Source organism: Sciurus vulgaris (genome assembly GCF_902686455.1).
Source record: "Sciurus vulgaris genome assembly, chromosome: 1".
In the NCBI taxonomy this organism is placed as follows: domain Eukaryota; kingdom Metazoa; phylum Chordata; class Mammalia; order Rodentia; family Sciuridae; genus Sciurus; species Sciurus vulgaris.
The window spans coordinates 122,834,471-122,851,617 of NC_136461.1; the positions used below are offsets into that span (position 1 = coordinate 122,834,471).

Consider the following 17,147-nt stretch of genomic DNA (forward strand, 5'->3'; position numbering starts at 1 on the left):
CTCTTTGTTAGTGTGGCTAAAGGTTTATCAATTTTGTTTATTTTTTCGAAGAACCAACTATTTATTTTGTCAATTTTTTGTATTGTTTCTTTTGTTTCAATTTCGTTGATTTCAGCTCTGAGTTTAACTATTTCCTGTCTTCTACTACTTTTGGTGCTGGTCTGTTCTTTTTCTAGGGCTTTGAGCTATAGTGTTAGGTCATTTATTTTTTGAGTTTTACTTCTTTTATTAAATGCGCTCCATGAAATAAATTTCCCTCTAAGTACTGCTTTCATAGTGTCCCAGAGATTTTGATATGATATTTCTTTGTTCTCATTTACCTCTAAGAATTTTTTAGTTTCCTTCCTAATATCTTCTGTTATCCATTCATCATATAATAGCATATTGTTTAATCTCCAAGTGTTGGAGTAGCTTCTGTTTTTTACTCTTTCTTTTATTTCTAACTTCAATCCATTATGATCTGATAGAATACAAGGTAGTGTCTCTATCTTCTTGTATTTGCTAACATTAGCTTTGTGGCATAATATATGGTCTATTTTAGAGAAGGATCCATGTGCTGCTGAGAAGAAAGTGTATTCGCTCTTGGTTGGATGGTATACTCTATAAATGTCTGTTAAGTCTAAATTATTGATTGTGTTATTGAGATCTATGGTTTCTTTGTTCAATTTTTGTTTGGAAGATCTGTCCAGTGGTGAGAGAGGCGTGTTAAAATCACCTAGTATTATTGTGTTATGGTCTATTTGGTTTCTGAAATTGAGAAGGATTTGTTTGACATACATGGATGAGTCACTGTTTGGGGCATAGATGTTTATGATTGTTATATCTTGCTGATTTATGCTTCCCTTAAGCAGTATGAAATGTCCTTCTTTATCCCTTCTGACTAACTTTGGCTTGAAGTTCCCATTATCTGAAATGAGGATGGATACTCCAGCTTTTTTGCTGAGTCCATGTGCATGGTATGTTTTTCCCCATCCTTTCACCTTTAGTCTATGGGTATCTTTTTCTATGAGGTGAATCTCTTGCAGGCAACATATTGTTGGATCTTTCTTTTTAATCCAATCTGCCAGTCTATGTCTTTTGATTGATGAATTCAGGCCATTAACATTCAGGGTTATTATTGAGATATGATTTATATTCCCAGTCATTTGGTTCATTTTTTAAATTTTATTTATTTATTTATTTATTTGATACAACTTGGTTCCTCCTTTATTTGACAATTCCTTTACGATAATTCCTCCCTTTGCTGATTTGCTTCTTTGTTTTTCATCTCTTCCTCATGGAATATTTTACTGAGAATGTTCTGTAATGCTGACTTTCTTTTTGTAAATTCTTTTAGCTTTTGTTTATCATGGAAGGATTTTATTTCATCATCAAATTTGAAGGTAAGTTTTGCTGGGTATAAGATTCTTGGTTGGCATCCATTTTCTTTCAGGGCTTGAAAAATGTTGTTCCAGGCCCTTCTAGCTTTTAGGGTCTGGATTGAAAAATCTGCTGATATCCGTATTGGTTTCCCCCTGAATGTAATTTGGTTCTTTTCTCTCACAGCCTTTAAAATTCTGTCTTTATTTTGTATGTTAGGTATTTTCATTATAATGTGCCTTGGTGTGGGTCTGTTGTAATTTTGTGTGTTTGGAGTCCTATAAGCCTCTTGAACTTGATTTTCCATTTCATTCTTCAGATTTGGGAAATTTTCTGCTATTATTTCATTGAATAGATTGTTCATTCCTTTGGTTTGTTTCTCTAAGCCTTCCTCAATCCCAATAATTCTTAAATTTGGCCTTTTCATGATATCCCATAGTTCTTGTAGATTCTGTTCATGATTTCTTACTGTCTTCTCTGTTTGGTCAACTTTGTTTTCAAGGTTAAATATTTTGTGTTCAATGTCTGAGGTTCTGTCTTCCAGGTGTTCTATCCTATTGGATATGCTTTCTATGGAGTTCTTAATTTGGTTTATTGTTTCCTTCATTTCAAGAATTTCTGTTTGTTTTTTTTTTCAATATCTCTAACTCTTTATTGAAATGATCTTTTGCTTCCTGTATTTGCTCTTTTAACTGTCGATTGGTGCAATCATTCAATGCCTGCATTTGTTCTTTCATCTCATCATTTGCTTCCCTGATCATTTTAATTATGTACATTCTGAACTCTTTTTCTGTCATTTCTTCTGCCATGCTGTCATTGGGTTTTATTGATGTAACATCTAGATTTGTTTGGGGCATTTTCTTCCCTTATTTTCTCATATTGTTCAGGTATCAGTGGATCGCTGAGATATTGCAGATTTCCTCTATTGACTTATAATGTCCCTGAAGATTTCTAGTATATCCCCTCTTAGCCTTCAGTGGGCTGAAGCCTTGGAGGAAGTTGATAGTGCGGTGCTCCACAAGGAAGGGGAGGTGGCCTTCAGGTGGGGTATATTCCCTGCTAGTGGAAAAGAGGTGCCTCCACTTGTTGACCAATGGTCATCCAAAGGGGAACTAGGCTGCGGGCTGAGGCAAGGCCTGTTTGGGCTTGTGTCTCTGGTTTTACCGTCCTTGTGGGAAAACCTCACCCGGCAGGGAAGACTCACCCAGTGGGGAGGTCTCGCTGGTCAGTTCCCCTCCTAGAGGTTCCCCTCAATCCACAACTACTGCCTGGTCTGGGCTGCCTTCCTCTGCAATGTTCCCAGGGGCTCGGACCTACCTCCTGGGCCTGGGAGCCTCACCCTTTGCAGACAAGTCTCCTTTGGCTGACTCTCCTCAGAAAATCTGCCCGCAGTCCTGGAACCTTCGCTCTGCCCCTAAGAGTGTCTCTGTGTGGGTCTTCCACCAAGAAGCCTCCTAGGTCCTGGGACCCTGCTCTGCACCTAACCGCCTGGCTATGCGGCCCCTCCTCTGAGCAGCCACCTGGAGCCCCATACAATCACTCTGAGTCCCAGCGACCTGCTGCATGCCTCTTCCTCCAGATAGCCACCCGGTGTTCCGGTGCGATCACTAGGAGTCCAAGCAACTCACTGCGCGCCTCCTCCTCCCGCCAACTGCCCATAGCCCTGGGCAGTCACTCCTAGTCCAAGTGACCTGCCCCGTTCCTCCTCCTCCAGGCAGCTCCCCGGTGTTCAGGAGCGGTCGCTTTGATTCCAAACAACTCACCACTCGCCTCCTCCTCTGAGCAGCTGCCCGGAGCTCTGATGCAGTCGCTGCGAGACCAAGCAACCCGCCACGCTCCTCCTCCTCCTCCAGGCAGCCCCCCAGTGTCGCTCTGAGTCCAAACAGCTCTCCTCGCAGCCCCTCCTCTGGGCCGCCGCCCAGAGCCCCAGTGGTTGCTCCGAGTCCAAGCACCGTGCTGAGTGGCCTCCTGTACGATGCTCCCAGTTGTCCGAGTTCACTGCTCCAGCAGGGGGAGGGGTGTCTTGCTGGGCAGCTCTACTTCACAAAGTTCCCTGCGTTCCGGGATGACCGCCCCATCCGGGACGCCTCCCCAATGGGAGAGACTCACCCAGCTGCTTTGAGTTGGTCCCAAGTCTTTCAAAATCTCCTCATCCTGAGTCCTGGAGCAACATGAAATGCAGCCACCCTCTAGTCCACCATCTTGAAAACCCCCCATTGGTAACTTAATAGATGAGAAATATGTTCTTATTTAAGTTTGTATTTCCTTGATGACTAGTGTGTGTGACCATTTCTCATGAGTATCTTTACCAGCTGCATTCCTCTTTTTTATTTCTTTATTTTTTTTTAACCTTACCTTCCAAGTTTTATTGAAAAAAACTTCATTAACACAGATAGTAATATATCACCAACTATTAATCTAGATGGCTGGTACACAGGCACCACAGTGGGCTGCTCTCCAGGTCTGGCCTGCCCTGGGGCCTGTTCCTGTGCCTCACCCAGCCTTCCTGGTGTCACCTGAGGCTCTGCCCCAAGAGGGATGTTTTCTCACCTTTCTGTCAGTCCTCACTGGGAAGACAATGAATGACAAGGCAAGTTTGCTGCTCTGCTCTGGCTGGTCACACATAGGACTTTACATTAGAAACAAGTTAGAAAAACAAAACAGCTGGAGCTTCCCGTCCAAAGACTGAGCCAGAGTCAAGAGGCTGAGCCAGAAGGATCTCCCACTGGCCTGCCCAGTGGATCTGCCTGTCCAGACCACTTCCTCCTGCAGCAGGGCAGGCCTGGAGAGGTAGAGGTCTGCTTCAGACAGACACAAAAGCAACAGCCGAAGAGCAGGAGAAGATGGCATTGAGCACACCTCTGGGAAGGAGCAAGGAGCGAGAGGGGCCCTGTCATGGCAGCGCCTGGCTGGGTGGTCCTGGGAGGACAGGAAGAATGGGGAGAAAACAGCACCTGGGGGCAGCCAGTGGTTTCTGGAACCAGCCAGATGCAAGAGTGGCAGGAGCGCACTGCTGGGAAAGGATCCTAGGCTGGACAGGCAGAGGTGGGAAGAACAGAAAAGGAGGTAATTATGGCAGACAGGGCCATCCAACTGACCCCTGAGGGGTCTGACCCAGCAGGGGAGAAGCAGGAACAGGAGGCTGTAGACATGGCCTCACCTGGCCTGTCCAAACCACAAACAAACCCAGAACCCAACTCAGTCCTGGCTTCCCTCCTCAGCATCACAGGGGGAAAAGCTTCCACTGCCAGGAACTGCACTCCACAGGCAGAAATGCTCCTCCTCACCAGCCAGCCTATACAGGGCTGCCCTGCTCCCCTGGTCTGGGGCCAACTTCCTCCACCTCTGAGGGATCCTGGAAACTGGCCTGGTGTCCACACAGTCTGCATCTTTTGGCAGGGATCTGAGGGTCCCTCCCAGCAGCCTGAGGAGAGTGTGCAGAGGGATAAGCCTCAGCTGCAGGTGAGCCCTGGGGACTGCACATGTGCCACTGGGGTGATGGTGACCACTTCTGGAAGAGAGAGTCACGCTTTGATGTCCTGAAGAGCTCTTGGGTTTGGAGTGGAACTTCTGCACTAGCTTCATCCGGAGGCATTCCAAGGTGTGCAGGTGACATTGCCTGCTGAGGTGACATCTGGCAATACTGTTGATGAAGCTGGTCAAATTTTTCTTTAATTTCGTTATAGCGATTCCTCCCACAGCCCAGAGGTTCTATCTTTGGCACTGAAATCTGGCTGGGTGACAGTGACTTTCTGAATGTTCCAGAATTGTGTCCCTGAAAGAGGCTGGATATCTGCCAAGAGTGGCCACGGCTCTGCAAGGGGCTGTCCTTCAAAAGAGATGAAGAGGGCTGGCTCTAGGGTGGGCCTCTACCTATGTCCACACATCTTTGGCCCAGGTTTTCAAAAGCCTCACTCAACCTCTTCACTTTTGCTTTGCTGAAAGGTAGACGCCGCCTGTGAGTTTCTGAGCTCCTGAACTCCCTGGGCTCCCAGAACCACCTCTGTACACATCCACAGCCCAGGAGCCCAGGAGGCCATCAGGGCAAGATCGTTTCCTAGGACTTGGGCAGCATTCTTGATGAAGCTTGTTGAATTTGGCTTCAGTTTTCCTGTATCAATTCTGTGCTTGGATGGATAGCATTCTTAGTTTGAAAACTACTTTCACTGGAGAAATCAACCCTTTTAACATCCTAAGTCTATTTTCCTGGTCAGGACGATGCGCTGTGTTGAGATCCAAAGAAGTCAATGAAGAATGCTGACGGGGTGCCATCTGAAGTTCCTTCCAACCTGAATCTAGTTTGAGGATTTCGGTTTTGTTTCCTGCAAGAAAAGCTTTGTCCAGTTTTAAACCTCGCTTATGTTGAGTGACATGCACTAAGTTCTTATAGTCTTTCAAGGTCCTGTCTCTTGCTGAGGCTCTGAACAGTGTGTAGGCCTCTCCCTCTGGAAATGCCGGCCCCCTGCACATTGTGCCTCACTCACCTGAGCCCTGCTTCTGTGCAAGTGCCTCCTCCTGGAGCTCCAGCTTTGCACGATGAAGGTCGTGGTGGAGATTATGTTCGAGGGCTTCGTGCTCAGCAGCCGGCTCATGGAGTGCAGCATACCTGCATACAAGTCCCTGATGGTGACATCACAAATGTCATCGGCCTCGAAGGTCTGGCTGCTCATGCAGTTGCTGCTGCTGGTCCCCAGCAGTGACAGACTATCATTTCTAGGTGCTGTGGCCAGGTCTGCTGGGCAAAGACACAGTGGATCCCACGCTCTGGGGAAGACAGTTGACTCCGCGGGTCGCCAGGGTTCTCTGCAGTGACACATCCATAGCATCAGGGTCAGGCAAGGCTGAGGAAGGCACCAGAGTCATGGGTGTGTCCATTGTGCCTTTCTTCTCTGCACCCTCAAAACACCCTGCATCTTGAAGCAGTGCATCCACCTGGGTCAGATATTTCCTTCTCAACTCATTTTCCACAGGGCTCCCGGGCACTGAAGGCACCAAGGCCAGGGCCACAGGACTGCCTGCATCTGAAGCTGCACCGGCATTGCTGCTTCCTGAATCAGCTCCCAGAACTAGTGTGCAGGACAGGGGAGGCTCTTTCACCTTGGGCTGCAGCATGCCTAGGGCCTTCTATCTGGTCCTCCAGCTTCCCAGTGGGGTCCTGAATCAGTCCTTCACTTCCTTTCTTTATTAGTTTTCCTCCCCAAATTTTCAATCCTTCTCTATCAGCTGCTGCATGCGCCTCTGGAAGCAGCGGCGGTTGTTCCTGAGCTTCCGCAGCAGTGCATCCTCCTCCAAGCCTGGACGCCCCATAGCACATGCAGCTAGGCACCACCACCTGCATGCACCCTGCTGGGACCAGGCCCTCAGCTTCCCTCTTTTTTGTTTCTATTAAATACAAAGCACTTAGCACAGTGTCTGGCTAGCTTAGGGGTGTGTGTGTGTGTGTGTGTTTGTACTGTAAAAAATTGAACCCAGGGGAACTTTACCACTGAGTTACATCTCCAGCCCTTTTTATCATCTATTTTGAGACAGGGTCTTGCTAAGTTGCTGAGGCTGGCCTTGAACTTAAGATTCTTCTTCCTCAACCACCTGAATCTCTAGGATTTGCTTGTATTCTGAAAGGAGTTGTCTGCCTAAAACCTTGCCTCCTGGAAAGGGCTTATTGATGTCTCAAAATTCCTGCCTCTTAACCTCTACATTTTGACTTTGTTAGAATCCACAAAAAAGGAGTCACAAAGAAGAACTGTGAAGTGCTCATCCCATTTTTTCATATTATTGACGTTCCCCCCACGCGCCCTTCCTTTCCGATGAACATATTCAAGGCAGAAGCACTTTAAATAAAAGTGTAAAAATAAAAAAAAGAAAAGTTAAAAAAAAAAAGTAAAAGTAAAGTTAAAAAAAAAAACATTGTTGAATGTTTCAACTTTAGGAAGCGAAACGAGCATCTAGAGGAGATGATGTCTACACTGAGAACAAAAAGATTCCCCCAGCAGTGAGTGTGCTGCATCCTGAGTATAAAAAGATTAGTGCAGCAAGATGAAGCTGGGGTGGAACAGTGGATCACTGCACTAGGCTGTCAGGAGTTTGGACTTTATCTTGAGGGCACAGGGAGCCACTAGATTATTTTAAGCAGAAAATGACAAAAATCTAACTTGTGCTTTAAGATACTCTGTTGCAGCCTGCAAATGGGTTGAAGGAGGGAGACTGGAACAGAAAGATGAATTAGACTCTTGCAGCAGTCCTGATGGCAGGTGAAGGTGACCTGAGAGTACATATAGTGGTGGGGATGATATAGTCAGCAAGGAGAATTGACAAAATTGAATGTGGCTTATGAAAGAGAAGGAGGAAACCAACTCGACATTCAGATTTCTGGCTTACATGGTGTCATTCCCTGAAGTGGGGACTATGATGGAAAGAAGTTTGAACTAGGATGGAGTTGTGGAGAGATGGTGAATTCAGATTTGGATATTCTGAGTCTGAGGTGCCTGTGTGAAACACCAGTGGCATGTTCAGAACTAGCCAGATATCTAGAAGAAGAGGTCTGGCTAGAATGAGAGAAACAGGCCTATGGCACACCCTTGTAATCACAGCTACTCAACAGGAGGAGGAAGGAGGATTGAAAATTCAAGACCAGTCAGGGAAACTTAGTAAGACCCTGTCTCAAAATTAAAAATAAAAAGGGGTGGGGATATAACTCAATGGTTCAATCCCCATCACACACACACACACACACACACACACACACACACACACACACACACAAAACAAAAGATCAGTCCATCAGAGCAGGCCAAATGACTTAAAGTTGGGGCACCCCCAGGTTCTCCTTGCTTCAGGATCTGATTCTCACTCCCCTGGATCATTAGCTGCCTTCTTAGGTTAAGCAAGTCTTTAGTTTCCTTGAAACAAAGTTCCCACTTTGTTTCAGCAGAGGGCGGTAGATTGCAACAGTCTCCATTTCTAAGCCCAGAAAAAACAAGTCTATCTCCAACATCATCCCCATGGTAAGGTATCCCAAACATAGCATTATCATGGTCTGTATGCTCATGAATGGGAGGGATCTTTGTGGTGACAGGGAGACCTCAGAAAGTCAGTGACACTTCTTTCCTCTTGCAAATGACTATTTAGCTATGCATGACTTATGGAAGGCTCTGAAGAGGGAGTTTGATCTTGAAGAATAAGTGTTAAGTTGATAAGATAGCTTTGTTTATAGACAACAGCATAGATGGAAACATGGCAACAGAAAAAAGTTTGGTATAATATTGGGGTGGGGAAAGCAGTAATAGATACACTGTCATGGGTCTGTGTCATCCTGGAAGATAAGAATGTCAGCCTTAAGAGTTGAACATCATCTTGAAGGCAATGAGAAGCCACTGAAGAAGTAGGAGAGTGAGCTAGCTACTCTGTCTGGCAGTTTTAAACTGTAGTCAGTTAGGTGGGTACATAATGGTTTTGTTTCTAATGTGAATTTCCCTGATATGTACTGACTTTAAAATATATATATAAACATATATTTTTATATATATAAATATGTATATTTATATATATAGATAAATTTATATATATATATATATATATATATTTTTTTTTTTTTTTTTTTTGGTGGTACTGGGGATTGAACTCAGGGCCTCACATGCTAAGAAACCAGTCTACTACCCAGTCACATTCCCAGCCCAGTACTAACTTATTGAGTATCTTTGTGTGTGCTTATTTGGCCAATCTTTTTTTTTTTTTTTTTTTTTTTTTTTTGTACTGGGGATTGCACACAGAAATGCTTTACCACTGAGCTACATCCCCAGCCCTTTTCATTTTTTGAGACAGGGTCTCACTATGTTGCTGAGGCTGGCCTTGAACTTGTGATCTTCCTACCTCAGTCTCCAGAGTCTCTGGGATTGCCTACTTTCTAATTGGGTTGTCTGTACTTGTACTGACTTTCAGGAGTTCTTCATACATTCTACATTTGGATCCTTTCTCAAATATATCTATTACAAATATATTCTCCTAGTCTGTAGCTTGCCTACTGATGATGTATTGATTTATTGACTTTGGTACTGGAGTTTGAACCCAGGGGCACTCTACCATTGAGCTACATCCCTAAGCTCTTTTTATTTTTATTTTTATTTTTAGAAAGGGTCTCACTAAGTTGCCTACGCTGGCCTCAAACTTGTGATCTTCCTGCCTTAGTTTCCCTAATTGCTGGGATTACAAGTGTACACCACCATGCCCAGTTCCTGACATGCTCAAAGTTGACAAAGTCCTTAAAAGCAGAAAAAATGTACAAAATCTTTTTTCTCAAGACTTTAAATTACATTCTTTTTTGGGGGGGGGGGCGTATACTGGGGATTGAACTCAGAGGCACTCAACCACTCAGCCATATCCCCAGCCCTATTTTGTATTTTTTAAAAAAATATTTTTTGGTTGTTGATGGACCTTCATTTTATTTATTTATGTCTGGTGCTGAGAATTGAACCCAGTGTCTCACACATGCTAGGCAAGCACTCCACCACTGAGCCACAACCCCAGGCCCTCTATTTTGTGTTATTTAGGTCTCAGTTAAGACCCTGTCTCACTGAGTTGCTTATAGCCTTGCTTTTGCTGAGACTGGTTTTGAACTCGTGATCCTCCTGCCTCAGCCTCCTGAGCCACTGGGATTACAGGCATGCACCATAGTGCCAGGCTAAAGTACATTCTTAATGCTTTTAAACATAAACAGAAATTTTCATTTTCTTTAATTTTTGTATTAAATTTCAAATCTGGTTTGTTAAATTTGCAAATATAAAATTGTATTATAAGTTTACTATAAACTTTGAATTCTTCTTTCAGTTTCTGTGTACTACCTGGGGGAGTCTCTCCACATTTAGAAAATGACTGCTAGCTCAAGAGGGATATTGAGGACAGAAAGCTGAACAAACACCAATATTGATGAGTGTTGAAGATTGAATGTTCACAGAGAGTAGCAAGAGTCCCTGAGGGACAGTAAGAGGGCAATCCTGACAAGTCTTGGTGAAACAGATGATGAATGACCTCAGACTATTTTGCCCCTGCAAACTCCAACTATAGATCCTAAAAGACTGCTCCTGGGGCTCCAGGGCTTAGAGCTGGGCATGAGTGCATACACCAGTAATCCCAGTGACTTGGGAGATTGAAGCAGGAGGACTGGAAGTTCGAGGTCAGCCTCGGCAATTTAGTGAAGCCCTAGGCAACTTAGCAAGACCCTGTCTCAAAAAATAAATAAACAAATAAATCAAAAGGCTGGGGATGTAGCTCAGTGGTAGAGTGCCTCTGGGTTCAATCTTGGTACAAAAAAAAAAAAAAAAATGCTTGGAGAAGTAAGAGGATTCTGAGTTCTCTCTGGGCAGTGAGTAAAAGGGGCATTTTCTGTGACAAGATCCAATGCAACATTCTTTCAGAGGAAAAAAACCTTTGACATTCAGAAGGAAGAGTGACTTCCTCTTCCAAGAAAGAGATAAGAAAAGAAGATGACCTGAAGTTTTGATCTTTAAGGGAAGACTAGAAAACAAAGTCCGGGTTCCCAACTCCTTTGGAAGTGGAGTATTGCTGTGTGGCATGCTTTAGACACTGGGCTCTACCACTCTTCTTTTGCTCATCTCAATTCTTTAGGAAAAAAAAATTTTTTCTTCAATCTAACAACCTATTGAGTTTACCAAAAGAAAGATTTGGGTATTTTGGCCTTTTTTTTTTTTTTTCTTTTCTTTTTTGGTACTGAAGATTGAACACTGCAGTGCTTAACCACTGCTCCACATCCCCAGCCCTTTTTATTTTTTATTTTGAGACAGTGTCTCTCTAAGTTGCTTAGGATCTCGCTAAGTTGTTGACGCTGGCTTTGAACTCATGATCCTCCTGCTTCAGCCTCCTGAGTCTTTGGAATTACAGGTATATACCACTGGGCCAGGTTATTTTGGCATTACTGCCAATAGACACCTAAGAATATGGTGGTTAGAACAAAGAAGAATCCTTTTTTTTTTTTTTTTTTTTTTTTTTTAGTTCTGGGGATCAAATACAGGACCTTTACATTTTAGGCAAGCACTTTACCACTGAATTATCTTGCCAGCCCAGGAAGAATTCTTAAATACTAGACAGTTATTGGCAAAAGAATAGGCAAAAAGATCACTGGAACAGAATAGAAAGCCCAGAAACAGACCCACACAACTATTGTCAACTCATCTCTGACAAAGAAGCAAATGCAATGTAATGGAAAAAAGCCTTTCTAACAAATAGTGCTGGAACACCACATAGTGTTTGTTGTTTCTGGTGGTAAGATAAGAAGAACTTCAAAGAAAGCAACAATGTGGGTAAGGAGAAGGGAAACTAGCCGTTTTCCTTGTTCACAGTTTTTTTAATAACTTTATTTTATTTATTTTTTTTTAATGTGGTGCTGAGGATTGAACCTAGTGCCTCAAATGGGCTAGGCAAGTGCTCTACCACTGAGCTACAACCCCAGCCTCTTGTTTATAGTCTTTATGTGGAGATCAATCATGGTTGTAAAGGAATATAGTCATAAAACACTTGAAGAGATGCACTTTGGAGCATGCCTATAATCTGAGCAACTCCAGAGGCTGAGTCAGGAGGATTACAAGTTCAAGACCAGTTTGAGCAATGTACGGAGATTCTGTCTCAAATTTTTAAAGGGGGCATGCTGGGGATGTAGCTCAGTGGTAGAATACCCCTGGGTTCAATCTCCAGTTTAAAAAAAAAAAAAAAAAAAAATCTGAAGAAATCCATCTGAACAGATGGCACACAACCTAAGCTATATATAGTCACCCTGCTTGTAGGTGTGCTGTGATCTTCCATATTGTTCCCATGTTCAACAAGGAGCATGTGAGGAATAAAGTGTTCAAATCCTCTCCAATAAGTCCTTTCTTTGAGATAGGTATATACTATGCTGGGGCTGTTGCAACATACTGTATATCTATCTCATATCTACTCTGGGGTTAAAGTGGGTCATAGGCTAGGTGTAAAATACATTTTATAAAACTCTTAGAAGGTAACATAGGAGAATGGGTATGACAATTACATAAAACACCGGGGATACAATCTGGGAAAGAAATAGTTGATAAGCTGGGCTTTATTTTATTTTGGTACTGGGGATCTAGCCCAGGGGCACTTTACCACTGAGCTACATCCCAGACCTATTTATTTATTTATTTATTTGAGACAGGTTCTCATTAAGTTGCTGTGGGTCTTGCAAAGTTGTTGAAGCTCTAGCCTTGAACTTGTAATCTTCTGTCTCAGTCTCCCAAATCTCTGTGATTATAGGTATACACCACCATACCTGGTTTAAGCAAGCTGGGCAGGGTAATGCACACCTGTAATTCCAGCAGCTTCGGATGAAGTTCAAAGCCAGCTTCAGAAATTTAGACCCTAAGCAATTTAGCATGATTCTGTCTCAAACTAAAAAAATAAAAAGGACTGGGGTTGTGACTCAGTGGGAAAGCACCCTGTGTTCAATCCTCTGTACCAAAACAAACAAACAAAATGCACTTCAACTCTAAAACAAAAAAAAAAAAAAGAAGTAAAAAAAGACACTGTCAAGACAATGAGAAGTCAAACCACAGATGGGGAGAAATTATTTGCAAAAGACACATCTGGTAAAAAGCTTCCAGTTCATTTCTCTTACTTTACTGAGGTCCAGAGAAGCAATGCCGTGCTCAAGGTCATACAGTGCTCAAGGTCTTAGAGTGGCATAGCTGGGTCATACTGAGTGTCATATCTCCCCTTCTAACTTAGAGATACATGTCCTTAGACCCTTTGTTGTCTAAACCCCTCTCTATGTCAAGGGTCTTGGTTTCCTCAGGAAGAGCTCTTTTCCCTGTATTATTGCTCTCTAGCCCTCTTGTCACTGGAGGGGGTCCAAGGAGGTCTTAAGAGAGGGGGACCTTTAGGTTTTTGACATTCGTCACAGAAAGAAGACACAGGTAAAGACTTATTTAAGGACTACATACTCAGAGGGAGTGTGGGCAATCCTCATCTCTCAGAGATGAGGAAACAATGATGTGCTCAGGTTTGAACTCTCTAATTATATATATGATTTTGGGAGGTGGGGTGGGATCATCAAGTCTCATGGTGACCACTTAGAGGTCAGAATATTCCTCTTTAGTTAAACAGCCTAGCCATTAATCACTCGTGGGCACATTGTGTAAATCCCTCAGGTGGGCAACATTTTTATGAATAACATGTCTGTTCTCTTATAAGCATACATTAAATGTTCTATCAGACTGAAGAAGCAAACTCCACATAATTTGTCATGTTTTTGGAAGTCACTCCCGATGGGCCCATTTTAGTTTATCTCTCTGACTCTTATCAAACCTCTTCACCAAGCTACTTCTTTGAAATGACTGCAAAAAAATTTACGTTCTGGAGTTAATGATCCACATAGCCTCAAGTATTTGCATTTCTAAAATGCAACGACAGTGCTTTAACAGAAAGATCTGAGTTCCCTGAAAAAGTTTCCAGTCTAGACTGATGCTGCTGCTGCTTGGATTTAGCTGAGATCCCTCAAACCAGAGCCTCCTTAGCTCAGTCATCTCTCTTTTCTTCCCTTTTGGTAGCTGCCTTCCCTTCCAGGCTTCCTCCTCTGGAGTCAGCAGCTGATTGTCATGCCTGGGGTCTCTCAGTTCATGGGGAAGTAGCTGTAACCAGGAAGCTCTAGAAAGGACTGATAAAGCAATCACAGGGATCCACTGAAAGATTGGTCAGGATATTAAGAGGAAGAGAAAGAAAACCTAACCAGAATATAGAGAAAAGAGAGCCTTCTGAATCAAGTGGCTGGAATCTAAGAGTGCCTAGACTTGGAAACATTTGAGTATATAGCTTTTATCTGCTTTTCCCAAAGTGAGTCTATTAAGACCAGTCCCCAGTGGAAGAAGTGAACTAGACTTTTCTAGTCTTTAATGATAATAATGATAAAGGCAAAGTTTATATGCCAGGTTCTGAGTAAAATTACTCACTCATTTTCTTATTTAAACTTCTCCACAACATTATAAAGTAAGGACTAATGTAATGCCCATTTTATAGATGAAGCAACATTGCTTAGAAAGACTAAGTAGTATCACTTAGAACACACACCTGAGAAGGGATGAGGATTTTGATCTGGATCTATCTCATCTTTCACGAATTTTGGGTCACTCAAACTTATTCCATTGCCAGAAACACACATTTTAAATCAAACTGTCCTTTTTGAAGAATTCTCTTTTCTGATTGACATATTCCAGTTTTAAATAGCACACTTTATATTTGTAAGCATTTTCTTTTAGAAACATCTCCTTACATTTTGTTCTGTGATGAAAAAGAGACCCCTATTTCAGTTTCAACTCCTATTTCAGTTTCAGAATACCTGGCTCTGTGATGATCTACTTTAATAAGTTGTCCAAAACATATCTAGTTCTTTAATCTCAGTGAAATGGTGATAGTGACAACTGGGACCTGAGACAATTCAGAAAAGTAATATGTACAACATGCAGAGCTTTCTGACCATTTTCACCTCATGGCACTCAGAGAAAATCACATGTGTAATGATGTAAACAAATGAAGTTGCTCACACTGGGGCAGCTGGCCCACCCAGACATTCTCAAGCCTGGGGGCCACTCAATGGTTGTGACTCATACACGGCATGTAGGTAGTAGTGCCATTGTAGAAAACATGATGTCTTTAACATCAGGCAGACCTGGTTTCCAGGTCTACCACTTACTAAACCATCTAGCCATGGATAATCATTTGAACTTCTCTGAAGCTAAGTTTCTTCATGAGAAAATGAGAATGATAATATTTACCTTCTGGGATTGTTATAAAAATTAGAGATAAGTTTAATGCCTCCAAAATAAGTGTGCTTATGCTTTATATTAATTATTGTATTTGTTTCTTAGGGTGTTAACCATATTAGGGTGTTAGCTATGTATAGCTTTTATTTCTAATTTGTGTGTGTGTATGTGTGTGTGTGTGTGTGTGAAAAAGATGGAACCCAGAGCCTCACATGTGCTAGACAAGTGTTCAGCCAATGAGAACATCCCCAGCCCTCTAATGATATTTGTAAAGTATTGGTATCATCCCATTGACCTCTAATCACTGGTAAAAATATTTTTTCACCTAAAAATCAGCTAAGGGTTGTTCAACCCCAGGGCTGCAAAAGCTCCAGCATATGTACCGATCCCAAAAGAAAGAATTTAGAGGACTCAGAGGAGAGGGTTTGGATGTTTTTTACTCGTGCATTCCTCAGTGGTAGCAGGTGTGACAATATGGAGGACGACACCTCACCTACGAGAAGGGGCAATATGTACCGGATAGGTTGTGTGCTTACTGCACAGAAAGATTTCTTCAGATGTTTTATGAGTACATTCCTTTACTTTACAGCAAAGGTCACTCTCCTTTGATCCCCATCTAAAGACTGGAGACAAGGGAAGTGACCAGTTTCCCTTCTCCTTCCCCACATTACTACATTCTTGGAGGTCCTTCTTATCTTACCACCAGGAACAACAGGACTTCCTATGCACTGACTGTTGTTTACCCCAACAAGAGCTGAAGCAGGTTAGGGGATAAGACAGTGCTGGTAGAAAAAGCATGTGGTAGAGAGGGTGGGGCTGCTGAAGGTTTCTGAAGACCACAGAGTGTGAGAAGGTTTTACAATGTCATTTCCTTGAGTATTACAATTTGCTTCCTGAAAGAGTATTTGGGAGAGAGGCCCCAAGAGAGGGTCCCAAGACAGATGCCACAATTATCTCATGTTCTGGGGATGTTGAGGATGTTTGGGGGATGATGATGAGGATGATGACATAAAGAAAAAAAAATAGGTAGCATTCATTAGATACCTGTGATATACCAAGCACATTTGTTCTCTCTCTCTCTCTCTCTCTCTCTCTCTCTCTCTCTCTCTCTCTCTTTTTACTGACACTGGAGATCAAACACAAGATCTTACACATGCTAGGCAAGTGCTCTATCACCAAACTGCATTCCCAGGCAACTCATATTTTTTTCATTTTCCAAAAACCTTGAATGCAATGATTCTCAACCAGGAGCAATTTTGCCCCCCAGGAAACATTTGCCAATATCTTGAAACATTTTCTTTTTCCTTAACAAATGGAACCAGTGTCAACCAATGAGTAGAGGCCAGGGATGCTGCTGAACATCCTACAGATACAGGGCAGGCCATCAAAACAAGAATCTTTTGGTACAAAGTGTCATTAATACTGAGGTTAAAAAACTGCTTGAATTGATAGATATGATGATCTTCATTTTTACAGATCTGGAACCTGAATCTGACCTGGCATTCTAACTTGGACTTACTATTTCAAAGCCCGTGTTCTTTCAGTATGCTACAGTGGTGAGAACAGGATGAGAGAAATGGCCAGGATAAAGAATCAGGGCCCAGGTTGGTGTTCAATAGATATTTATTATGATATTCATTAAATGAATGAATGGATGAAAGAACAAATACAGAAGGAAAATAATTAGGATGTGTGGGCATCTTACTGCTACTCTCATTCCATAGTCCAAAAGTGAGTCAAGGTGTTATAACAGAGAAATATCAAATGATGGTTGGTGGTCTTAAGCCCCTATGGTCAGTTTGGGAAGACTACAGATTTTAGTGTCTGGATCTCCAAATGGAAAAAGTACCAGAATTTGCCTGTATGTTGTTTTCAATTACCTTTTCTAAGGAGGATGGAGACCGAGGTTAAGAAGTTCTAAACTGAGTTAGGGTGGCCATTTCCCTCTTTCTCCCAAAGGCCCAGGCGAGTTATGGCCCCAGAAAAGGGAAGTTCCTTCCCATTTTCTAAAAG

The 17,147-nt window shown here is 42.7% G+C and overlaps 1 pseudogene across 1 annotated transcript; it reads right to left on the reverse strand.

Annotated features, from left to right (window-relative positions):
* Positions 1-4,329: 4,329 nt before the first annotated feature.
* On the reverse strand, positions 4,330-6,666 carry LOC306660828 (Holliday junction recognition protein-like; annotated as a pseudogene). Its single transcript has one exon. The product of its transcript is annotated as a Holliday junction recognition protein-like (transcript).
* Positions 6,667-17,147: the final 10,481 nt, after the last annotated feature.